Source organism: Haliotis asinina, chromosome 4 (genome assembly GCF_037392515.1).
Source record: "Haliotis asinina isolate JCU_RB_2024 chromosome 4, JCU_Hal_asi_v2, whole genome shotgun sequence".
Classification (NCBI taxonomy): domain Eukaryota; kingdom Metazoa; phylum Mollusca; class Gastropoda; order Lepetellida; family Haliotidae; genus Haliotis; species Haliotis asinina.
Genome location: NC_090283.1, coordinates 17,162,943 through 17,189,873, shown reverse-complemented (window position 1 = coordinate 17,189,873; position 26,931 = coordinate 17,162,943). Strand labels below are relative to the sequence as shown.

Below are 26,931 nucleotides of genomic sequence, written 5' to 3'. Positions count from 1 at the left end.
GGGAGCTAGGTTGTATGATAAATATCGAGGAGTTCATTTTCCCCGTGCGTTTCACGCATGAATTGTTATAGCACACTCGATTTGGGAACAGGTACAATCCCAACGAATTGAATCAACACAATGTACTGAGCAAATATGTTTAGGGCCACCGATCCATTTCACGAAGCAAATGACATTTTTATGAGTTTTCTTTGACAAAATTGCTGAATATCTAAAATGCTTGTCAATGCCCCAATCATCTATTTGCCTTCGTCTTAACTAAAGGTAAGCGTGGAATATCAGTATCTTATGCCTGAAATTGCAGTCTTATCATTCGAAGGAATATGCGGTGTTGATCTCATATCACGGTTAGCATGTATTGCACGTGCATAATCGTCAAGCTACCTGTAGCAGCCAAGTGTACTCGCCCATTCGTTGTACCGCCTCTCTTGTCACAAATGTGTTTAGTGCGCAGGATCATCTGATATGTGTCTAGCAGTAGTTACGACAGACACTGCCTATACATGTCACACAGCTGGAACGGTTGTATTGAGAGCGTTGTAGCAATGGGACTCTTCCACGTCGAACGTACACTGCCCCTCCCCGAGGTACAAGGTGCCCTGCTGACAGTGTTGCACCTCCTCCCGACCCCCCACACACCAGTAGAACTTGTTACAGATGAAGGGGTGGGACAGGTACTCCCCATGGCGATTGGGATAACACGGGTGGGAGGGGTCATCTGGAATAAACAAAACATCATTTCATTCCCAAGTACTTAGTACAGTTGAAGCCATAAGTTACAGTGATAAAGACGGAATAGGGAAAAGGTAATGTTTTCAGTAGAAATATAAACCTAGTAATCTAGGGGTAGTTTTTGTTATCGTAAGATACAGTGATGCAGTGCAAATGGAATACGAAAAGGTAATATTTTCCGCACAAATACCATAAGTAACAGTGAGGCAATGCAAACGGGATAGGAAAATGGATTAGTAATGTTTTCGGCACAAATATGAACCAGATGTTTTATTGCCATTTTTAATTATCACAGGTCACAGCATTCAGCGAAAAAAGGACAGGAAAAATTAATGGTTTCAACAGAAATACGAAACCAAGTATTTGATGGTTATTTTTCATTATTATATACAACAGTGATGCGATACAAACGGGATAGGAAAAAAGCAATGTTTTCAGTACAAATATGAACCAAACTTTTAATGGTTATTTATTTCTTATTATAAGACACAGTGATGCAATGCAAAATTGAAACGGAATAGGTAAAAGGTAATGTTTTCAGCAGAAATATACATTAAATTTTAATGCTTATTTTGGGGGGGTTTCATATTATTCAAAGATTGCTTATCTCCCCTTGAAGCTATGGTGAAGTGTGGTCGGAATGTGATTTGTTTCTTGTTTAACGCGGCAAAGGGGAAATATTAGTACTTTCTGAAACTGAACCATTATCGACAGGCATTTAGAAACTATTACATGCACACTTCTAGATAATACATCACAAATTTCTTCAAAATGCAATGTGTGTGTGACAATACAAATTGTTTTTCTTTGCTTTAAACGTCACTCAGCAATATTGTAGAGGCGGTCTGTAAGTAATCGGGTTCGGATCAGAAGATCCAGTGATCTACATCATTTGCATCGATGGACGCAACTGAGATATGACATGTGAACCATGTCAGCAAACTTGACCACCCCATCCCGTTTGTCACCTTTCACGACAAGCATGGATTGCTGAGGAACAATTCTAACCCGGATCTTCACGAGAGAGATAAGATGATTCAAGGAGAAAGCAGGTGGTGTGAAATGAGATTAACGCCGTGTGGTTTCTAACACTTACCCGTATATATGGGGGTAAATGTAAGAAACGTGTGTGGGTGTGAGTGAGTGAGTGAGTTTAGTTTTACGCCGAACTTGACAATATTTAAGCTATATGGCGGCGGTCTGCAAATAATCGAGTCTGGACCAGACAATCCAGTGAACAACAACATGAGCATCGATCTGCGCAATTTGGAACCGATGACATGTGTCAACCAAATCAGCAAGCCTGACCACCCGATCCCGTTAGTCGCCTCTTGCGACGAGCATAGTCGCCTTTTAGTCGCGTGCGATTAATAGTATTATGCTACATATATTGTGTCAAGTATATTTTTTGTCAAGTTTTGAAATAGAAGACATAAACATGAACGCTTACTTTTAATGAGATTTACCACACGTGCGTTTGTTTTGCTGTTGGGTACATACAGTCACCTCACACGAACACACTATACTGATTTGGAGCAAGACATTCATTGTGTCATCCTCATAACACTGTCAACCAAGCACGATGAAAACCAAAAATGCATTTTTGTCCAGTAAAACAATTTAACTTGAAGCTCAAAAAGGCTAGGATTGATACACTGAAGCACCCGTAAATTAGGCAAAACATTGAACTGGGTCGTCCAACTTGGCAGAAATCGATGAAAAAATGCCTAGTTTATATCCGCATTCTTATAACATCTCGAAAAACTCATTTTCTTCGGTAAACATAAATTCTAGATCGTGCTCTTATTTTCCTTGCGACATTTACTGGAACGAACTCTAAAGTTACCTTAAGGTAATAGTGTAGTTGGGACGACAAGACCGCAAAGTGTGTATTCTCAATTTGGCTAAAAATGCCGAGCTGTGCTGCTCTTGCCGATTAGGACAAAAGCACGCAAAACTGGGGTGTGGAAAATGCCTCGGTGGCAGATTCGTTTTCTTTCTGAGTTTAGTTGATTCAACATCTTGGTTCTGTTAGCTCATTCGAATCATTCTATCCTATGTGAAGAGTGTGTGCAAGTGTCATTGGCTGAACAGGATACGATTCCATTTCGCAAAGGAAATGGTGCCACCGCCGAGTTTCAGAGATCTACTCACATACTCAATAGTACCTTTTTACGCATGATAAAATCTGGACACAATACATCAGGTACCGTTGACGATTTGAGTGAGTGAGTGAGTGAGTGAATGAGTTTAGTTTTACGCCGTTTTAGCAATATTCCAGCAATATCACTGCGAGGGACACCAGAAATGGGCTTCACACATTGAACCCATTTGGGGAATCGAACCTGAGTCTTCCGAACGCTTTAACCACAAGGCTAAAGTCAGTCTGTTATACCAATATGTTGTGAGAACACGGGTGGTGGGGTAGCCCAGTGGTTAATGCGGCGTTCGCTTATTACGTCACAGACCCGGGTTCGATTCCCCAGATGGATACCAGTACAACGTGTGAAGCCCATTGATGTCCCTGTCGTGATATTGTTGGAATGCTTCTGAAAGCGGCATAAAATTACACTCACCCACTGTGGTGAAATAACTAATTTGCGTTACGCCTTCTGTATCAGGTCTGGAATCGACCCTGGCGTCAGCGTTATCTACATGACCACCGGGATGAATTATACTGGACAAAATAAGTTAGGGACATTGTTATTTTTATGATTGATATTTCATCAGTGTATCAATGAATAAACAGATTATTATTCATAATTTCAAAGTGTACACATATCCCTAACTATTTTTGTCCAGTATATTTCAATCCCGAAAAGAAAAATTCAACTACCTTAAACTGACCAATGTTAACCCACTTCCTGGAATCTTTCGATGACCAACGTTAACCAAACCGTCTTGTTATAATGAATAGCATACACAAAATCTGGACTAACAGACTATATAATAGCCAGAATTACCACAGTCCCCGACTCGTCTCGGGGTAACACTTCTATAGGAATTATCGAATATTAATATCCTCAAGGACACCCATAAAATAAAAATCGAATCAAACGTCTCACCATGGCTGTCGACCCCTGATCAAAGAAGATACTATTGATGAATTACTTCAGTTTTCGCGAGTGCCGAAAATCCTAATCTAAACTCAGCAGGAATCTCATTCCTACCGTGCTAGAGTCTGAGAAACAGGGAGCCCTTCAATCCATGTAAGACTTTTTTATCTGCTTAATAAAATATTCGTATTCTCTCCAGCCCAGAGGCTTGCGCAGTTGTCATTAAACCCCAAAGCACCGTGGGTGTATGGATCTTCTGGTTGCGTCCTGTCGGAGACGCTTGCACGGGGATTTGGCAATCTATTGTGCTTAATTCACAGACAAGACTAAGCCCCAGAAACGAAAATTAAAAGTTCCTTACTTTTTTGCAATGTAATTAAATTTCTCTGAGCTGGGCTAATTTGAATAATACGTATGCATTAAAGTTTTAGATTGCTTCCCTTTGTTCGGTTTTAATTCGAATTTTATGTAAATAGTATAATTTTATCTTATCTGAAAAAAATGCACTTGTGTGTAATAGTGCTTGCAATATTTGATTGGATAATAAAAGCGAGTTTTGTTCGTATTTGTTATACATCCTTGTAATTTGACCTTTCTTTCAGCGCAACAAATGTGAGTGGGTGGGATAAATTGGTTGTGGCGCTTCTTAAAATGTGTTCCAGTTGTGTAAATGTGATTTGATGGGAGCAAATGCCAAACCAGTGTCCTTCTGAAGGACACTAGCAATAAACTAAGTACTACAGTATACCGGGAACCAACCCACGAAGACCAGTACCTTCACTTCGCTTCCAGCCATCCATGAGTCAAGAAAGGAATCATCTCCACCCTTGTCCGACGAGTCCACAATGTCTGCTCAACCAAGCAACACCTCACCACCGAACTCCAACACCTAAAATAAGTCTTCATACAGTACAACTACCCCGTACAGCTTGTGCAACAACCTAGGCAGAACTTCAACTAAAACAAGAGGAAACCAACAGCCTGCACCCTTTGTCATCAACCTCTCATACTGTGTCAGCCACAATGTCCAGAGACTCCTAAAACAAGCCAATATAGATGTCGTCTTAAAAAGACACAAGAAGACCATCCTGAACACCATCAAAGCGAGTGGCAAACCACCTACCAGCCAGAAACAACAATCACTCGGAACAGTTTACCGCGTCCCATATCATCGTGGGCAAACCTACGTAGGAGACCCCTAAAAACCCGATTCAAAGAAGACCAGACCTCAGTATCAATACTTGACTCAAAATCAGCCCTATCAGATCATATCAAAGACAATCCCGACCACAGTGGGACAGAACCCAAACCCTAACAACTAACCTCAAAGACTTTAAGCTCAGGAAAGTCCAAGAATTTATCCACATCAAAAGACTCCAGCCATCACTCAACCGTGACCAAGGTTTTTACATACCTCCTGCATACTATATACTCAGTAAACATCCTCCTTATTGGCTGTTCTCAGCCTATGTATACCGCAGGCTTCACTACCCTTTTGTGTATTTTGCAGGCTTTGTTTGTTACGCTCTTATCAAAGAGCGTTGTTATTGTGTCTGGCTTTCTAGATTGGCTTTCCAATTAAACCGTACAAACATACCCTCTGATTTGTATATATGTTCCCCTTCTTCATGCTGTTCATCACTGGCTTGATAACGGTGTTAGAACCTGCACCGAAACGTCTCTCTCGTAGCAATAAAGAAGTTGTCCATCCATATATTGTCATCTTTCCTTAAGTCTGACAAAGCCAAATGATCAAAATATGGTGTTAAGTACAATGCCCTGTGATTGCTCGACGGACTCAATTTGTCAACATAGGTTTGTGGGTGGTAAAAACATACTTTAAACGTATTTTATTCACAATGTGAAAAGGATGAAATGTGAAAAGGATGAAATGTGAAAAGGATGAGGGACAAGTTCTTTCAACTTATAAGGTCCCTTTCCAAAGATATTTGCAATCACTAACTGATCACTCATTATCAGAAACAGAGACAGATTGAAGGGTAACAGAGAGAAATGTTATAATACAAAAGGTGTTTAAGGATAAGACCACTAGAATCCTGTGGATTTGCATATGCATTGATGCACATTTTAATGTAATTTCATTTTCATGATTTGTCAGATCTGCAATGCCGTTTGAAATAACAGATAATGTAATCACAAAATTACTACCACATACATCTTGAATAGCTTTAAGCATGACCTTTCAATGCTGATTGTACAAAGAACATTCAAAGAAATAGTGCTGAACATTTTCGTAAAAACATAATTGACAATGAGCCGTAAACGTTTGACTTTGTACAATAAAAAATTCATTTTTTTTCTAATATGTAAACAATGTGACAGAATTATTCACGGTTTGCAGTTACAAATATATATGCTGCATTTCTTTCCGACATTTCTTTCGGGTGGACCGATGCTCTATACCAATATCACAAAATATCAGTACATGTACACCTATATCACAGAGGTAAACTCGACGAACGATAGCGATGACCCAACGTTGCGCAGAACGTTACACGGCAGATCCAGTTGATTTGAGAGAACATTACGGTCTGTTTGTTATTTAGCTATATGACATCGGTATGTAATTGATTGGGTTTGTAGAAGAGAACCAGTGACTAATACCATGAGCAAAGATAGACGCAATTGGGATACGATGACATGCATCATTTAGCCTGACCACCATTTCCAGTTGTTGAGCGGAAACACGCGAGAAATTACGATTCGTCGCAAGGTTCTAAAAGCGTCTTCCGATCAATGCTGTCTCTTCGATCAATGCCAGGACATTTCTTCTTTCTTGTTCGGACAGACTTTAATTGATTGGGAAAGGCACGGACACCAAAGGATATACAGTAACGAATTATGAACGGATAGAAAGAACATCTTCCATTAACAAGGACTTTTGAAAAAAATGACTTAAAGACAACACATTTCAGCAGTGCACTCATTTGCATGTTGCGCTGTCAGGTTTCCCATGATGGACGAGGGATAATTAATATGCGCCTTGACAGTCGGACTTATTCGGATTTGTCCGTGGCAATTAAACAGTCCCTCCCGCCGTCGAAGACTAATTACAAGCATTGTTGGAGAAACATGTTTTAACCTCTTTTGCAGACTATGCCTTTCTTCAGGAAGATGTACAGCACCTTGGGGATGTATGAAAAAGACATGTGATTAATTATATTTGATGAGTGATTGAGTTTAGTTTTACGCCGCTTTTTAGCAATATTCCAGCAACATCACGACGCAGGACACCAGAAAATGGACTTCACACATAGTACCCATGTGGAGAATCGAACCCGGGTCTTCGGCGTGACAAGCGAACGCTTTAACCACTAGGGTACCTCACCGCCCTATATTTGATGAAATGGGGCAGGGCATGTTGAAGCTTCGTTCTTGTTCAGTGTCGTTCATGATGCATGTGTCTGTTCAGCAACTTTTGCTGTCCAGTCGGTCTAGCTATGCCTGAAAAGTCACTAGCAGACAAAATAATTCACTAGCCCTAAATTTGAATGTAGAGACAAGTTTCAGCATTAAGCTGTTTATGCAGTGGACATTATTACCAAGTCATAATATTGCATGGTTTTAAATTGTATTATTACATATAACCCTAAAGTGTGCTTCTAGCTATATATTAGGTCATCTCTTGTTTTCACAGAATAACCGCATCTCAAGGTTCACTTTCCCTAACTTTAAATGAACATAAACATTCGAATGATACATGATTGTTTGAAATCAATAGAAAAATATCGTTCGAGATTAAAGTTACAATCCAAGACTCTCCGATGCGGGATTGGAACCGCAAGTCCCTCATGCGTAGGCAGACGCTCTACAGCACGGCCCCCAGGCTGACGAGGGTGGAGGGGTTTAATTATCTACTTATAGTTACTGTCATTAAATTGATTTTACGCGCGCTTCTGCTATTGTTATCTAACGTCATTAAATGATCATCTACATTGTAATTACCCATCACTGACGGTATATATGTTAGAGAAAACACTTCTCCTCGGTTTTGGTAGATAATGTAAAACGGGTTCGAGAAATCCTTCAGGGTTTCATTGTTTTACATTGTCTTCCAAAACCTCGGAGACGTGTTTCCTCCTATACTTAACAAGTCGGAGAGATACGAGTGTGTGGATTTACTAGCCACGAGCCAGCGGGCCAGTGGCGATATTGGACCCTGATTCAGTCAAGGCTTGTTTAGCGTGTGCTATATTATATTTGCGATTACACTTTCTCAGTAAGGTACAGGTCATCGTGCTCTTGAGGCAAGAGTCCCATGTGGGAATCGAATTCATGCCCGCCGAGTTAGATTGCTGACTTTGTGTGCTGGCGACTGGGACCTTACTCTGAGAGTGTGATACTCAATACACAACAAATATCCGTGCTTTAGTGGGAAAAGAATGTGTTCTAACAAATATGACACGTTGCAAATTATTACTTTCTGAAAGGCATTGTATATTCAACTCTTGTTTGTTTGTTGTGATCAATATACGAGTCGTATGACCAGAATTGTGAATAACGATCTATGGCACGAATACACTGGGTGACTGAATGCGGTTTTATGCCGCTTTTAGCATTGGGGGGGTTCAACAGAAAACGGCTTCACTTTTTGTAACCATGTGGGACTCCAACCGGGTTTTCGGCTTGGCAAGCGAACGCTTTAACCACTAGGCTACCATACTGCCCAACATTGCGTGAATATATCATCACTCTGTCATTCAACGGGCATATTGCGGCATAATTATTGGAATAAAAGCGAAAAGGCCACTTCAGCATCCATTAGAATTCTCTCAGGTCCGCTTCACAGAACCTCTTGTATTTGATCATAGCCGGGACCCCGTGATCAACAGCATGGCCAAAGATCCTTCGGGTTCTCTGCACCCATGGAATGGACACCCTTCCCCACACCCCCACTCTCTCTGTGGCATTAATATGTTGCTGTGTTACCGAAAGAAATGTATTCTTACCTTTCTTTTCCATGGGTTCAGGCAAATCACATTGTTTTTTGACTGGATTAAAATAAAGTCCGACACTGCACTTCGACACATATATCCCTCAGTCAGGGCACTGGATGTATTAACGACAGTCAAATGGATGTTCTAGCGATGTATTGTTTTCGTTTCCACAATAGTTCTCTGAAAGACACAAAATGGTTGTGGTCTTTAATTGCATGTTTCCAATACACAATACCTATGAAGATCCGGGCTAGAATTAGTCTTCAGCACCGCATGCTTGTCTTAGAGACGACTGAAGGGATCGTGTGGTCAGGTTCGTTAACTTGGTTGGGACAGGTCATGGTACACCAATTGATTCACAGATCGATGTTCATGCTGTTGATCACTGGTTTTCCTGGTCAAGATTCGATTATTAACAACCGCCGCCATGTAGCTGGAATATTGCTCAGTGCAGCGTAATACAACGAACCAAACAAACTCGATGTTCATGCTGTTTGATCACCAGGTTTCCTGTTCAAGACTCGATTATTAACAAACCGCCACCATGTACCTGGAATATTGTTGAGTGTGGCGTTAAATAACTAACCAAACAAACTACTGATATGTGAAGTAACACTAAACGCATCATTAAACCAAACCACACCATACTCACCTTACCTCCCCTCACTTTAACTCACCTGACCACACCTTTAGCTTACCTGACCACACCTTTAGCTTACCTGGTATAATGAATAACATCTCTGTAACCGACTTGGCTTCAATCAACTTGGACTCCACCTCACACATGACCAAAGTTTCGTTCAGGGTGGAGTTGCCTGTCATAGCGTACTTCCCCTCTATCTGTGTACGACAAGCGTGAGATTTTATTTCCGTACTGTCAAACTCAACTCGCTGAAAGTCCGTCTCATTCTTTAGGCGAAACTTTAAAACAAGCCTTCCAGCAGGGTAATCAGCTTCTGCCTTGCAAGTGATTTCGTGTTGGGAGAGGGCATTCTCTACGACCTGAGCAGGAACCGTCAAAACAGGCTCTTACGGATAAGCTGAAAAAAAAACCCGGAACAGCATACGACCATTTTTTATCATCAGCTGTAGAGGCGGTAGGGTAGCCAGATGGTTAAAGCGTTCGGAAGACTCAGGTTCGATTCCCCACATAGGTTCAATGTGTGAAGCCCATTATTGGTGTCTCCCTCCGTGGGATTGCTGAAATATTGCAAAAGCGGCGTAAAATTAAACTCACTCACCAATCTAAGTTGTTACATGTACACTGTGTACAAGAAACTGTCGGGCTGACGAGTGGTTAACGCGTATTATCAGAAGTCCGGGTTTGATTCCCATGGGATATAATGTTTCTGGTGTCGTCCATCCGATATTGCTGAAATATTGCAAAAGCGGCGTAAAATTAAACTCACTCACCAATCTAAGTTGTTACATGTACACTGTGTACAAGAAACTGTCGGGTAGACAAGTGGTTAACGCGTATTATCAGAAGTCCGGGTTTGATTCCCATGGAATATAATGTTTCTGGTGTCGTCCATCCGATATTGTTGAAATGTTGCAAAAGCGCAGTAAAATGATATTCACTCAATCTTTGCAGCTAAGCGTAACACTAGATAATATCATATCATATCATATCATCATATCATATCATATCATATCATATCATATCATATCATATCATATCATATCATATCATATCATATCATAATATTATATCAAGAGTCTTCAGGAGGTGGCACATTCTCTTAATCTGTTAAAATTTAGCAACTTATACACAGATGTCTTTGGTAGGCTAGTTGGTTCCTTGTTTTTCGCCACACTCAGGGCCCACTTGCACAAAACGATCTTAGCGCTACAGTTATTGTAAATCCTTAAGATCGTGATTTTAGACTTCGGCTACAATCGACATCCACTTGCACAAAGCGATTGTAGGCTAAGATCGTTATAAGTTACAATCAAAACTTACAAATGTTCGGAACCAATTGTAAGGAGCAGAGATCCTTGTACTTAGTAGCAAAATGGCGTTCAAGTTGGTGTCAGTTTCACTCAAAAAATTACCTTTACTATATATTGCTTTATATTGCATAAAACTGTATGATTCGCCTCGACACTTCCCCCTTGCACAAAGCAATCTCAGTTACAATCAATCTTAGGCCCGTACAATCAACTTTACAATCACCATACAACTGCAACTGCATGCCCTAATCCACTTGCACAAAGACGATCTTAAGATACCATGGATTTAAGATCGCGATCTTAACTAAGATCGAACTCTGGAGGTAGAAAATTCTTAAACTCGGCTCCTGTCTACAATTGTCTGCAAGTGCGCATAGCATGCAGCGGAAATAAAACGTGGAACTGGTTACTGCACACCTGACATTCCTTCCTTAATCGCACCTTGCAGGATTTTCATGATGAAAAAAAATACAAAAACTCAAAAACTTAAAAAACAAAAAAAACAAAACAAAAAAACAAAACAAAAAACACAAATCTTTGAAGGAAATGAGATAACGTGGAAGAGATAAATGATACAATAGTCACTCGTACCTCGTGGGTGGGTTATTGTCTAATTTGTCTACGTTCTAATTTGATTATGAACTACGGATGTGATACTGCGAGCACAGAAATATCTTGTTTTATGACAATAATGAAATTCAAACAAATACATTAACAAATTTGACCTAATAATCTTAGAAATTAATAGAAAACAAATACATTTTCCTTATGATATAACACCTAAATGTACCATGATTTGTTAGTGGCTGTCAATGAGACATAGTTTGGAAGCTGGTCGGTGTTGTTTGGAGAAAAATCCCAAATATATCCCACAGGCATTAGATTTGTAAAGATGTGAAAGGGTGACATGATTGTGGGAGTGTTGTGGAAAATGCATGACAGGGAAATATAATAAATAAATATTATTCCGTGTGTGTGGTCTGTGTTGTGAAAAGCTTATCCACAGTATGTTAATTACTTTACGCTATTTTGTTGATAATTATTTTTTCTTTTTCTTAAAATCACTTTTTACGCAAATTTCACATACCTCAGCAAGTGTATTTTTCCTGTTTCAAGAATACTTGCATAGATTCAATTTTAGATTTTGTGTACGTTGTCCAACTCTAGATTATTTTAATGATAAACTAAGACAAAATCATTGACCGGAAAGAAATGTATGTAGAGATCTGTGTTGTCACAACAGAAGATGCATTGTATTTGGGCATGTCAGATTTTACGGCAACGGCATAATATGCAAAGGGAAACCACTCCCATCTACCGTTAGAACTAAGATTAGCTGCCCTTGAGTTATTGAAAAGGTCATGTCCACTGCTAATCGCATGCATGCAGACACCTTTCGTTACTATCCTTTCCTTGAGTATCACAAAGGTATGGTGTTTTTCCAGCACTGAATCGGGTGAGAATTTTACTTTATGATATCGACTCGATAATGATTTTCTTCACTACCGCAAAAAAACCGATGTTTCTGACGTCAAATTGATGTTGCATTCTCCGTGTTGTTGCAGCGTCGAGGCGAATCATACAGGTTTATGCAATACAAAAGCAATCCCCAAACGTAAAGATAATGTGCAACTGACACAAACGTGAACGCCATGTTGCTACTGACTAAAGTTATCTTAGCTCCTTACAACTGTTTTTTCACTACTGGTTAGCCAGTATGTCTTTGATTGTAAAAGCTAATGTACAAATCATGATCAACTCGTCTTCTGTCGTTAATTGATTGAAACTTACACAAATTGATGTTAGGGGTTCAAGAAGGTCCTCAAACGTAATTAAAATGTATATATTCTTTAAGATCATGTAAGTTTTCAACGATCCAAACCGTCAAATGCACATTTGTTCAATACAGCCACACCTTCGGACCGTGACTGTGAGGCGCTGTAATCAGTATTTGGAAATGCGTGCTTCCAACTGTTTCAGTTTTAATAAGTGCACCAACACATCGTTCTGAAACCCGAGCTTTTACTCTGTTTGTACAGTGCCATAAAATCGCTCAGATCTTTCGAATACCTTTCTCAGAAAAGGTTAAATACTTTGAATGCAGACAAACGACAAACCAGGAGTAAATATTAGAGATTTGATTGATTTGTTCGCATCCACATTGAATACAAAAACACCGAGGGAGGGGATTTATGTGAATTGCCATGACTGCTATTGGTCACGTAAGGGAAAGGTAATAAACTTCGTCTTAACGCTCTGATAGTATTACAGCTGACTGTCTGAGCCGACGGTGTCGTGTATAGATCCTAGTGGTATTGAGTTAGGTACACGTTGCATCATGCGCGATTCTAGGGATGAGGTTTAAATGAGGGGTGGAACAGAGGATGTGAGAGATGAAAGGTGATCGATGGAGATGCAGTGGCACTGGAGCTGCTCCTACTGGTGGAGGTGAAGATGACTATGTCGATGACGATGAAGATGATGATGGTGGTGGTAGTGGTGATGATGGTGGTGGTGATGAAGGTCGCGATGATGATGATGATGATGATGATGATGATGATGATGATGATGATGATGACGATGATGCTGACGATGATGCTGACGATGATGATATCGCAATATTCTACGGCACAGAACAACAGAAGTAGGCTTCACACTCATTGTACCCATATGGGCCTAACGATAGAACGCTTTAATCACTAGGCTACCCCACCGCCCCTTAATCGAAATGTGTAAAGCAAACAGGTTACTCAAACTGAAGCCTAGCTCCCTACACTCTTCACATAGACTCACATATGCCTGTCCCGTCCTCACCAGAATATCTAAACGCGGCGTTTAATCTAATTTGAAGTCAAAGACCTCATATGACATGCACCAGAAACGAATACATCCCAAACTCACACTGAAGCTGAACTTCCTTCACAACTATCTTGTGTCATGTAGAGCTGTGTTGACAATCTCGACGCGTTATTAGATCTCTTATTACTTACATGATAATAAGGTCGAACAGTCATGACACGTTTGTGTGGATATTTGGTCAAAGATTACAAGCCAGCGTTTGAGAGAAGACGCTTCATGAATATTTCCGCGCACGGTTATCAGGTTAGAGGATCATAATGAACTTACAAATGACACTCAGTGTTGACTGTGCCTGTGTTCGGTTTGGGATGCCAGACGTCTCACAAACATAGCGCCCCTCGTCACCACACTTGAGGACCGAAATCCATATCAGGACTTCTGCTTCATATTTGGAGATAAACACTTTGCTGAGGGCACGAGACTCGAGGTTGCTATCTAGCCAGTCGACACTTCCGTTGTTGTGCACGTGCATGATGTCATAGTCGTAACCGGATGTCGTCTGCCTCCTCACTGACAGGATGTCCCATGTTCCTAGGTGAAGCAGACGACATGCTATGGCGGTGAGGCCTTTGTTCAATGAGCCCGTAGAGGTGCATAGTGACAGCGCTGGGACATGAAACAGAAGCTCGTGTGTTAGTGACTGAATGTTGTACAACTCCGAACTATCGTCCACATCACGCAACTTATCGGCTCGAAACTAGAGAAACGGTCCATGCAAAAGAGGCAAGCCGATTCACCATCTAACTGCCATTAGTCTACGGTCGTTAAGAATGAACTGTGTCTGAAACAAAATACAACTCGTGTATGATGTAACAGTAGCAGTAGTATCAGTAGTATCCGTAGCAGCAGCAGCAGCAGCAGCAGCAGTAGTAGTTCTATCATACAAAAGGATATTTGAATCAGCAATATTGAATGCGGAAATCTTCACGTTACCACTGTATTTTTGTAAATTGGGATACTATATCTTAAGATGACAACTGACGAAATGGTGGACATTATTTATTTTTGGGAGCTCCATGTCAACAAGTAAATGCAAATAAGCGCTCAAATATATAATATCTCCATGAAAGCATGTGGCTAGATGCGACAAACAGGGTGATGCTGTTTGCTGCCAAACTCGGTTTCGTTCGTCATATTATCAATCACTCTCTGTCGTCCTATATCTGAAACGTTGTAAGTTGGACAAAGACAAGCCTTGAACATCTGCCAGCACACAAGGAGAGGCATCACTTTAACAGGTATTCCCGACTGGTCAGCTTACCTACTCGGCCACACTCTCCACTGCTTCGGTCAAAGCAGAGTTGGTCTGGACATTGTCCAACGGAGGGGACAGAGTGGGTGCAGACGATGGACTTGCTGCAGGAATACGGGTGGCGAATATTGCCGTTGACCGTCTGACCACAGATGTCGTCTGGAAAGAGGGGCAATGGTTACCTGATGCCATTTTCTTGGGCGATCTGTTAAATGATTGATTGAACGATCGGTTGAATGTTTCATTAACTGATACCTTAAGTCATTGATTGAACCGTCGGTTGAATGATTGGTTCAACGGTACATTAAGTGATTGATGTAATTATTAGTAGAGTGAATGAACCTTTTGGTTAATGATCAGGTAAGAGACTGATAAATTACCTCACTGACAGAGTGATTGATTGATTGATTGATTGATTGAATTGCATAATTGGTACGAATGACTACCGATTAGTTGATCCACTGAACTAGTAGTGGATTGAAAGCCTGACTAACTGGCGAATTTTAAGTTGGTAGTTGAGATTTTGAGTACTAAACCCTGGTCTTAAGAGCAAAAAACAAAGTTTAAAGCTTTAGATGCCAAACCAAACCACTGCCCCTCTTCATGCCATATATAGCCATTTAAAAGTTAGAAGAACGTGAATACATGATATGTTTAATTGATAACAACTTCTTAGTAATGCTCTATTCGGAGTTTCAGAGCTCATTCTTGCTCATTCATCCCGATGAAGAAATCTCCGGATGAGGAATAATAATATCAAAAGTATTCGTACAACGTATCAAGTATTCATACGATAAAGGCGTTCTATATTGTAGGACAAAGCTCCTTGACTGTTCATCCTCGTATAGGGCGGTGGGGTAGCCTAGTGGTTAAAGCGTTCGCTCGACACGCCGAAGACAAGGGTTCGATTCCCCACATGGGTACAATGTATGAGGTCCATTTTCTGGTGTCCCCCGCCGTGATATTGCTGGAATATTGCTAAAAGCGACGTAAAACCAAACTCACTCACTCACCCTCGTATAAGAAGGATGCGACTCAAGGCAAAGATAAATCCTCCATACATTCAGTACATCACGTTCATTCGTCACATGCACAGCACGCTTTGAGCACATGTGCATCGCCTGACAAAGAAATCTCTCATTAGCTGTTAACAACTGGTTAAGATAATTAATAGTGTTTATAGATGGACCAACTAATAACGTTTTATTGATTGGTGTCCAGATCCTTATAGTCATTTCTTCTCCACCTCTCTCCTTATTACAACGTGAGTTTTCTTTATTTCCTCATTGCCTTCTATCTTCATCAATATTTTACTACTATATAGCTGCTACACGGCATCTCCGGCGTCATACCCGAAGGCAGTCTGTCGCACAGTCCCTGGAACACAGTATTTTCCCCAACACCAAGGCCTCTCTGCAATGCGAAAGCCCGAAATGAAATAAGCCTCTATTACCTCAGGTTCTGAATCTCCATTTACCCAGGTGTCAGTTTAAATAGATTTGTTTGTTACTACCAGAATTATATATAATTAAAATTTTTATACTAAACGTTAGTCTACCCTCGAGGAGATCGTGCCTTATAAGAGCCGTAAAGATCCGCTGTAGAATATGTCTTCAGCAAACCATGCTTGCCACAAAGGAAGACTATGCTTGTCGTAAGAGGCGACTAGCAGGACGGGTGTTCAGGTTTGCTGTCTTGGTTGACACGTGTCACTGGTTCCCAGTAGCGCAGGTCGAAGCTCATGCTGTCGATCATTGGATTGCCTGGTCCAGACTCGATTTTTTACAGCCATACAGCTGTAATATTACTGAGTGCGGCGTAAAACTAACCTCAATCACTGCGTGGTAAGATAGAACACCAGGAAGTCCTCTAAATAAGACATCTGTGTCAGATTTCTTTATCTCAAAAACCGACTACAGATGCGCCTTTATCTTAATGCGGTGATTTCTTTGCATCAAGAGTCCACTGAAGACTAATAAAAACATCATCTGTGTGAATATTGCTATAACAAGTCGAACATTTTCGAAAGAAGTCAAAAGTCTGAAAATTACGATAGATGATTCTTACACAATCCTTGTAAATAAGCTGAGTTCCATCGGTGTTTAAATACCCATGCAATGAAGTATGTGACTTTAACTGGATTGGGTCCAAACAATGGAGTCACAATTGATGATGGAGACTTTAGAGATTGTATGCGCGCTTCGTGCGGATAAATCTTTGTTTTGCTGGAATAAAGTCAAGTGCATGCTATGACAAACGATATTACAAATAAAAAAAGTCATGTCTGTATTTTCTTCTCTTCTTTTGCGTATTTCTGGCTTGAGGGGAAGGGCGGAAGGCTTAGGGGCCATACCGTTCTTAAACTTTTAAGATAGTGAAAGGGACTTTGAAATTTCAAGATGCTACCTGCAAATTTCAGGACACTAGCTTGAAATTTGAAAATAATCACTTACTCCGGAATATGTTTACGTGCCTTGTTATTTCAAGACACAAACTTGAAATTTCAGTGAGCGAGTCTAGTTTTACGCCGCACTGACCTATATGGCGGCGGTCTGTAAATAATCGACTCTGGACCAGACAATCCAGTGATCAACAGCATGAGCATCGATCTACGCAACTCAGAACCGATGACATGTATCAACCAAGTCAGCGAGCCTGACCACCCGATCCGGTAAGTCGCCTCATCGGACAAGCTTACTCACCTTTAATGGCAAGCATGGGTTGCTAAAGACCTATTCTACCCCGGGACCTTCACAGGTCTCATAACTCTATAGGGTTTGCTTAAATAATGTTCATCCGGTAGAGGACGCGAGAGTAGACTTTATGCAACGCTGCCTTAGTACGTTTACTATTGTTATGTAGGTCTGAGTAGGGGGGTTAGGTATTAATGAGAGAAATCCACTGTATATTTTAGAGAAGTGTGGTGTGCCATTGTGGCTTTAAATCCCATGTAACAGTTACATTGAAGTTCAGTAGGTTAACATTCCCTTAAATTTTAATTACAAACTTTTCAGAGAGAAATAGCACCGTTCACACGGCAACATTAATTTAAATCAGCAAATCAGCTTTTATATGACACTATTGTCTACTGCGTATTTGATACGTATTTGAGTTTTACGCCGCATATTACCAATACTCGTGGGACAACGGATACGGGTACTGTATCCCTCACGGGAATCGAACCCGGGACTACGTTCATATAAGATGAGAAGTGAGTGAGATTAGTTCTAAGCCACTTTTTAAAATATCACATCACTATCACGGTGGATAACACCAGAAAAGTGAGATAAGTTCTAAGCGGCTTTTTAAACTATTACATCACGGAGGATAACACCAGAAAATGCCCAGACATATTGTATGCATGAGGAATCGAACCGGGATCTTCGGCGTGACAAGGGAACACTTTAACAGCTCGGCTACTCAACCCCCCACCCCCATCCCCGAGATGAGAAGATGCACAACCTGCTGACGGAGCAGTATCCATGATGTATGCCGAGTATGATAATTCATATAATTGGACGACGGGGATTTAACCAGGGATTACTGGCGACATATTATTAATAATATGATGTTTACGACATGGTGTATTACTGATGATAATGACAAGAAGATGGACATAATACCAAGTAGATGGACAATAACATAAAAATCATCAGCCATATTGCTAAACAGTTGCAACAATGCTTACGGAGTATTAAGGGTAAGCGTCAGTTGTCGTCCACGGCCTGACTTCGGTGTACTATGAATCGACGGAACTTGGGGACATGTCAATCGCGTGGTGTTGCTGCTCGTTCAATGAATGGGCGTATATAGACATTAGCTTTCCGTGATACTGCCACGCCCATAGTAAATATATCATAATTAGTTGTCCTCTTATGAGATTGTTTAGCTGTGTGCTTCGTTTTCTTTTGTTTGTTTGTTTGTTTGTTGTTTAACGCCGCGGTCCAGCGTTTCCAACTGCATGGCTCCTGTTAATAAACTGATTCCGCCGTCATGGTTATCATGGCATATGCTGGGACTCATACCTTCAGGGTATGAATTAATTTTGAAAAATCACTGTCCAAGAGGGCTTGGAAGGTATAAGTGTCGCCACCCACATCCTACTTCACTGGTGGCGGTAAATAACAAAACCTGAATGTTCATCGGTCAGAATCGGTGTGATGTTTGGCAGCTGAAGCTGTTAACCGTTGCATTTGTATTTTGATGGTTCCTACTCTCCCTTGCGCAACGCTACTGATCAACCAGTATTAGATGAGACACTACCTGACAAATGACCCCAGTTTGCGAAGGCCCTCCAGAACATTCCATTTGCAAAAATGGGTGAAACAGGTTGTCGTCTACAACTTGACAAAGTCAATGTCCTCTTGCGAATCGTGTCTGCGGGACACGTGTTAAACAGAAGCGACATTGAGTTCACGCCACGAGTTCAGCATGTATTGCACATACTTATTCCCTGATCTACCTCGTGTACCTGTACCAACCAAGTGTATTCGTCTATATTCCCTGCCCCGCCTACTTGTCAAATATATGTTTACTGCGCAGGTGCATCTAATACCTGTCTAGGATTAGTAAAACCTTTTTAAATATAGCGATCTTCGTGTGACAATAGATCATAAATATCACGGAATTTGGCGGACGATCTTTTAATATCTTTAATAAGTGACCTCATCAATTTATCTGAGATTTTCAGCTAGTCAGATGGCACAGATTTATCACTATATTGCTGGCCAGATTGACAGTCAGGTGGACTTTGGACAGCTGACCACTGGCTATTTCTTAGATCGCTGAGTACATGCAATAAAGACGCCACGTGACCGGAAACCTGCGACGTGTACATGTCAGTATCACTTTTATATATAAACCATTCTTCAAGATCGTCCAGTTATTTTTATCATGCGCAGGTCAGAATTTTTTTAGGCTCAAAACGTTTGATAGCTCCCCGTAACTCTCAAAATTTCAATTTCATTTAAACTTGATTACCGCTATTTGTGAGTTTGAAGTTGCATTTAGTGTAACCATCTGCCGATCTTATGCTCTTTGGCATGTCATTTGATGCCTTCAATTTGTTTTTTATCGCCAGTTTGCTGGGGGGCATAGACTTATTTCCCCTTTGGGTGGATGATTTTTGCTAATGTGTCTGCTTCTCCATGTCTAGGAACTTCTTTGTAAGATGGGGGCCAACAAAGCTCCCCCGTCTCTCTTGATCCGCAAATTGGTATATTCATATTGAATATTATTGACCTTTTTTTCCTACAGCTTGAGTTGGTTCCGCTGATTGTCTTGTACACATAGCGCGTCTGGTAATGTTTACTTTTGGTAGTTCCGATATCCGTGTTTGTATGACGATGAATAAAGTATGTCGGATAATTGGACGCCAGTTAGACTAGTACAGTGCCACAGTATCATATCAAATGGTTCAGGAGTATTGTAGACTGTAGACTGTAGACTGTTAGTTAAAACGTTCACTCGTCAGACCCGTGTTCGATTCCCGACATGGGTACAAGGTGTGAATCCGATTACTGGTGTTCCCCGTCATGATGTTGTTTGAATATTGGTACGACGGCGGAAATTCCAACTCACTAAGTAACTAATGAACAGTTAATTAATAAATCATGAAAACAGCTTCCATTTTACATCCTCCTGTCCTGATAATGCTGAGTTATAGTGTGCATTTCCTGTTAGATTTATCTGGAATTTTCACAGCCGAACTTGTTAAATCGCAGTGAGTGAGTGAATATAGTTTTGGGCAGCTTTCAGCAATATTCATGCAATATCAAGGTGGGCACACCAGAAATGGTATTCACACATTGTACCCATGTTGGGAATCGAACCCGGATCTTCGGCGTGACGAGCGAACGCTTTACCCACTGAGCTACCCTAACGCGCCATGTTAAATCACGGGCTCATGCAGCTGGAACATAGCCAACTACAACCTTTAACTCCAAACAAATCTAATCTCATAGCCATAGCTAAACAGCCTCGTGTAGTGAGAACTAAAATGACTAAATGACTAAAATTACATAATTACTTGGGCGTGGCAGTATCACGCTAAGGATAGGCTAATATCCATGCACGTCTATTCATCGAACGAGCGAAACAAAAAAATCACCTCTAAAGCAAGAAAAGGGCTGTGAGATCACGTGTTCGCTAGAACTGGGTCATTAACACATATATGTTAAGTGGGGTATTTATGATTGTAATTTAGGCGACTTTGTTGTGAAAAGAAGCAGGTGTTTACGCAAACGAATTTTTTCGCGTTTCTTACGATTTTCCACCCCAAATTACGTCTGTATGACGTTTTCGGTGAGAGTACGGATTTCTGAAATTGTTAGCATGCGATTATGTGATAATATTACTACCATAGTGTTAGTGATTCTATGGCGTTGCGATTGATAACAATTCTGTCTTCTCAAAATCTGTAATTTTCCGTTTAATCTGTACTTACGTCGAAGCTATGACGTAACTATAATTAGTAGCGGGTAAATAGTACGCTAGTACTGATTGGCCAATGGGAAGAAATCCTCAAGAAAACCCCTTTCGATAACCAGTCAGATAAAAGAAATTCATCTGCTTATTGAATAATTTACAGCTGTCTATAAATATGCGAGTCTGGGTCAGATTATTCAGTGATCAACACCTTGAGCATCAATGTACATAACTGGGGCACGCTGATCTGAATCAGCCACGAGAGCGCGAGCCTGACCGCCCGACGCCTCTTGCGGCAAGCGTGGGGTGTTGAAGGCCAGTCATAACCCAGATCCTCACGTGTTTAACTCACGGCTGCATAATCTATTAGCCATGATCTTAATTGTCGACCGTGAAATTTAATACTGTTTTTTGGGTTTTTTTGTTTTTTTTACCAGGCAATGTAACTATTTGGAGCTGAAAAATGTTGGCGCCTCTGGAATATCCACACTCTTCAATTTGTAAGCAACTTACCGCCTATCCCCCACGATATTCCAAAGCTTTCGGAGGCCTCGACCGTTGGAAGTTTATATCGCCCTAGAGGTTATCCTGTGCATACACTCGAGGATGTCCTTCCCAACACTTACTCCCGTTAATATAAAACGTCACTGCGTGAAGACAACCTGTCTTGTCAACCGGTCAAAACGGATTCCATTTGGCGTCAAGGGCACCCTGACTGCGAAACATGTACGAAAAGACCACTCAGAAATCATTGATAACCAAGATTATTTTCTATATCATTCTCTTCTCCAAACATTCGTGTAGAGCGAATATACGAACAAACACCACGGAAAGGATTCAATTGCTAAAACACACATGCCCGTTGACTCAGTTGATGGAATTAGACAGGCGGATTACAGCGTCTCTGCGCATCATTAACTCGTCCATAGCGACAAGCATCTACTTGGAAGGTCTAGCCAGATATTGATTTCATAGACACGTATTTGTTTATAACGTGCTATGGGAGTGCTGCGCAAACGATTTGTGTCTCTCTTGACGTCGTGTGACAATCATAGGACTGTTGTGTTTGTTGTCTAACGCCGTACTCGGCAACATGCCAGCTATACCAGACAATCCAGTGACTGACATCATGAGCACTGGATACGATGACGTGATTTTTTTTTTCATGGGTCGTAATCAATGGGGATTTGGGGGCATTGTTCCACAGGAGGGTCTGTGCTTGCCCAGTTAAAAACTGTATCGTTTACGGTTCAATGCGTGTGTAGAAATTTCTGAAACCATATTGTTTTACAGGGGTATGGAGTTACTTCCCTTGGTTGTTTACAGTGAACGTGGCCAGCAGTTTCAGGATTGAGCGGTTTCTGTGATTAGTGTATTAATACATAAACCTACGAGGGATGATTCGGGCCCTTTCCGCTTGGTATGATCTGTTTTGCAGGTGTGAAGTAGATTCCAATTTATGTACAACACATGCGTGCCAGCATCTGCATTCTGATATATCACTGCTGCTATTATACTCTTTTAAAAAGTAGGGGATCATTATTTTCTTTTTTTACGATTAAAAATATTTAGGAGCTTTATCAGAGTCAGTCAATGTTAACATGATATTATTGAATGTTTTGAGAGTGAATTACCATTTGTTTAAGGGTGGTAGTAGAGGGAAATGGTGGTGCATTCATAAGATGTCTGTCCTTGAAACGTTTGATAACTTTACTCTGCCTATCCAAATTGAACGTTCATTATCCCCTACTGTTTTTGTAAACGACGTTCCCCTCCTTGTAAAATACATCGTTCCCCAACTCTGTGGCTAAGTGAAAATGACGTTCTACAGCGATTGGCCACGATGTTGGAACAAGATTACTGGACGTCCACAGGACAACGTTGCATGGACGCAGTGCCATAACGCTGTTACAACGTCACCCTAACATGATCACGACGTTCCAGCAACGTGAAATCGTTCTCTACGAGGCTGTTTCTACGCTTTGTCTAATCTAGAATCGGACCGATATCTAGGTTTGAACAGGACAAAGGTATTACCTGGCAGTACCACCATGACGGTAGCAGCGGACACATCATCGTCACCGGACAGCAGACGACTATTTTCTATAGCACAACGAATGATAGTTCCATTGGCTTCCAGCGTTGGGGAGAAACCAATCAGCTGGACTTTCGTGACATTCATGGCGGTCGTAGGTCACGTGGGCCGGAAATGTGATGAAATGGGGTGAAGATTTGGACTTCATTTGCAGAAACAGAAAGCCCTCTGGGTAACCCACGTTGCCAACGCAGCTGATTGGTTCTTTGGTTTTCCGGTTTGCAATCAGCTCGACAGGAAGACTAAGATGAGGCTGTGTCGGAATGCCAGTCGGGAGAAAAATACAATTTCAGTCGGTAAAAAGGAGTGAGAGAGCGACAATTTTCGGATGACACGGATTAGGTCAGAACCATGACTTTCTGCTCTCATACACAGGATACGGCGGTCCACATTGAGTAGTTTGTTAGTTGTTCAGATCCTAAAGATATGACCAACTCGGCCGATGATGGCATGAGTGAGTGAATATGGTTTTACGCCGCTTTGAACAATGTGTCAGGAATTTCAAGACTTCATACATTGTACAAGAATCGAACCACTAGTCTATCCCGCCCTCCCTGGCCATTGTAACTACCAAATACCATCTGAATAAAATATCTATGAAAGGATAAAGTAAGAACCAGTAAACAAAACTGTGCACACTTTTCCTCTCCCTCCATTGTTTATTTACTCGATCAAACAACTCACCTCTCACTCCCTCACTCATCCCATCTACTGAGCCACCCACCCACTCACTCTGCCAACCAGACAGCTATCCATCAACCCGCCAACTCACACAATAACGTTGAATTCTCAATCACTCTTTCACTCGATCACACGTAACACTAAACCCGTGAAGGTCCCGAGGTAGAATAGGCCTTCAGCCTTCAGCTTGCCATAAAAGGCGACTATGCTTGTCTTAAAAGGCGACTAACGGGATCGGGTGGTCAGGTTTGCTGACTTGGTTGTCACATGTCAACGGTTCCCAATTGTGCAGATCGATGCTCATGTTGTTAATCACTGAATTGTCTGGTCCAGACTCGATTATTTATAGACCGCCGCCATATAGCTGGAATATTGCTGAGTGTTGCGAACAACTAAACTCACTCACTCACGTAACACTGAAGTGATGGTACTTGCTATTGCGTGCCTGGCCCTCGGCATAATAAAACGCGGTATGGTTTCTCAGATGGTTAACTCTCTAGTAAAACCATCCAGGCAATAATCTTTGATGCCCCGTTCACTCAACTGACCTCACTCAGCTCACCAGTTATGACATCTAGATCTGGGCCCACCAGAAGAAAGCGATCTTAGCGCTATGACTATCTTAAGCCATCGTGTATGGGAGTTCTTTAACGTAGTCCTGAGATCGCTTTGTGCAGGCGGTCCTGGCTAACACTGGATCTTCAAAAAGACTGGAAAATGTTTTCAAAACACGTGCACTTACTACTTACTAATGATCTCCAACAGCACATGCGCAGTGTAAATATCCACGGTAGTGAACAACGTGCAGGCGTAGTTTCCCTCGTCACTGCACGTGACGTTTTTGAATGTCAAGGTCAAAATTACACTCTCGTCTCTTGCGTCGACTGTGACAATCAAATTCGATTTGACTTCTTCCTTAGCAATCGAATAACTCCCATTCGGATTAAGTGTGACAATCGGAACAACCTCGGTTGGGGTATCGTGTGTAACGAGGAGATGGTTCCAAACGTTGGCAGATGTAACTGCGCATGTCATCACTGCGTCGACGGTACCGATAGAGGTCGTCGTGCTGTTCATATAGACAGCTGAAAACAGGAGAAGAACGTCGTTTATTTTCATATGTTTCTTCTTTTTAGTGATTTTTAGCTCTTTTTTATCCATTTTTAAAACTTTTTATAGGAGGATGGGGTTAGGGATTTTGTTTTTGTTTGTTTTCACGTTTGTTTCTTTTATTTTGTTTTGTTGCAGTTTCGGTGTGTGTGTGTGTGTGTGTGTGTGTGTGTGTGTGCGTGCGTGCGTGCGTGTTATTGTCGTTTTGGGGGATTTGTTTTTGTTTTGTATTATGGTTGTTTTCTTCAACATCGGACTCGATGTTCGGCTACAGAAGGTTAAACACAGGGCAAGATATACGAATGATCGACATCACGAGCACCGATCCTCACCGTCGGGGATGATCCCGCGATATCAACCACATCGACGAACCTCACCACCCGACTCATTATGTCACCTCTTACTGTGTTGTTTGGGCACGGGTGCTAGAGTGGGGACAACCGAAAATTAACTGTCGTGTTCAAGTATATTTTAGCATACTGCAAAACATGCTAGGAACACGACATTTAGCTGGCTGAACTAACTGAAGTGAGTCTACCGCGATACCTTTACATCGACTCATCCAGAGTTAGACAAAAATAACACAGAATCGAATTTATTGCCTCTTTTGGTACCGGTAGGGAAAGGTACAATGAAATATCAGAACTATAAAAGGGGAAAGTATGATTTACGATATCGGATCCTCATACAACAAAGGGACATAACTCCCCTAAAGCAGTCATATAATTATCCGAACTTTTATATTCCACATGTTCTTTGAACGTTTTCTGGATTGCATATTATGACATTCCGCACTGTCCAAGTTTACATAAGGAGATATCAAATTCTTTATAGGCATACACTTGACATATATTAGAACCAGGTTTGTGCATCACGCAAATGTAAAAATAACCTTAGAAAATAAAGTAGTACACACGTAATTGATAGATGTTCTGAATGAAAACGTGTACTTGGAGTGGTTGTCGTTGTCGTAACTCTTGTAGCTGCTGTCGTTGCTGCAGACGGTAACATAGTCACAGACGTTGTTGTCATGTTTGAAGCTTTATTCATAGTGATGGTTGATAATGAAGACGCTTCTTTGTTGGTCGTCGATGAGATGTCGTTACTTGTTAGTGGTACTGGAACGAGACAATGCAATGACGTCCTGGCCCCAGGGCACACAATGAAACGCAACGTTGTTGGCAACAACGCAGGAGTTCAAGGGGTATAATGTTGTCGACGTCAGCATCAAAGCACAATTACGACTATCTGACGATGGGGTTGAATTCTGCGTTCGTTAACCCGTTGATTGACATGTCAGATCAGATGACTATTAAGAAAGTCTGCGATGCGGTGTTTCCAGTGTAGCTTGACAACGGTACAGGAATCTGACGTCGCATCATAAAAATAGAAATCGCCATTCATAATATAGAGTGTGTCCTCCCTTTCTTATTACTAAAATTACGTGCCTGTTTGTGCATGCGTACGAGCGTGTCTGCGCATACGTGTGTGTGTGTGTGTGTGTGTGTGTGTGTGTGTGTGTGTGTGTGTGTGTGTGTGTGTGTGTGTGTGTGTGTGTGTGTGTGTGTGTGTGTTTGTGTATGTGTATGTGTGTGTATGGGACACCTGTGGATCAATGGTCGTCCCTTGGGCATTCCCTCGGGAAAGCATCCTTACTTCGTCATAATGTTCGAGGATCATGTGTTATCCTACACGGGTAACCCACCAACCGTTCATTTCTCAGCCATAGTGGGGATAATTTCGGAAGTGAGTTAATAAACTGTCGTCCTACTCACATGACGTCTGATCGGTCGGAGCTGCTGCTGCCAT

The 26,931-nt window shown here is 41.3% G+C and overlaps 1 pseudogene; it reads right to left on the bottom strand.

Moving 5' to 3' along the window:
* Positions 1 to 506: 506 nt before the first annotated feature.
* Positions 507 to 26,931, bottom strand: LOC137280810 (uncharacterized; annotated as a pseudogene).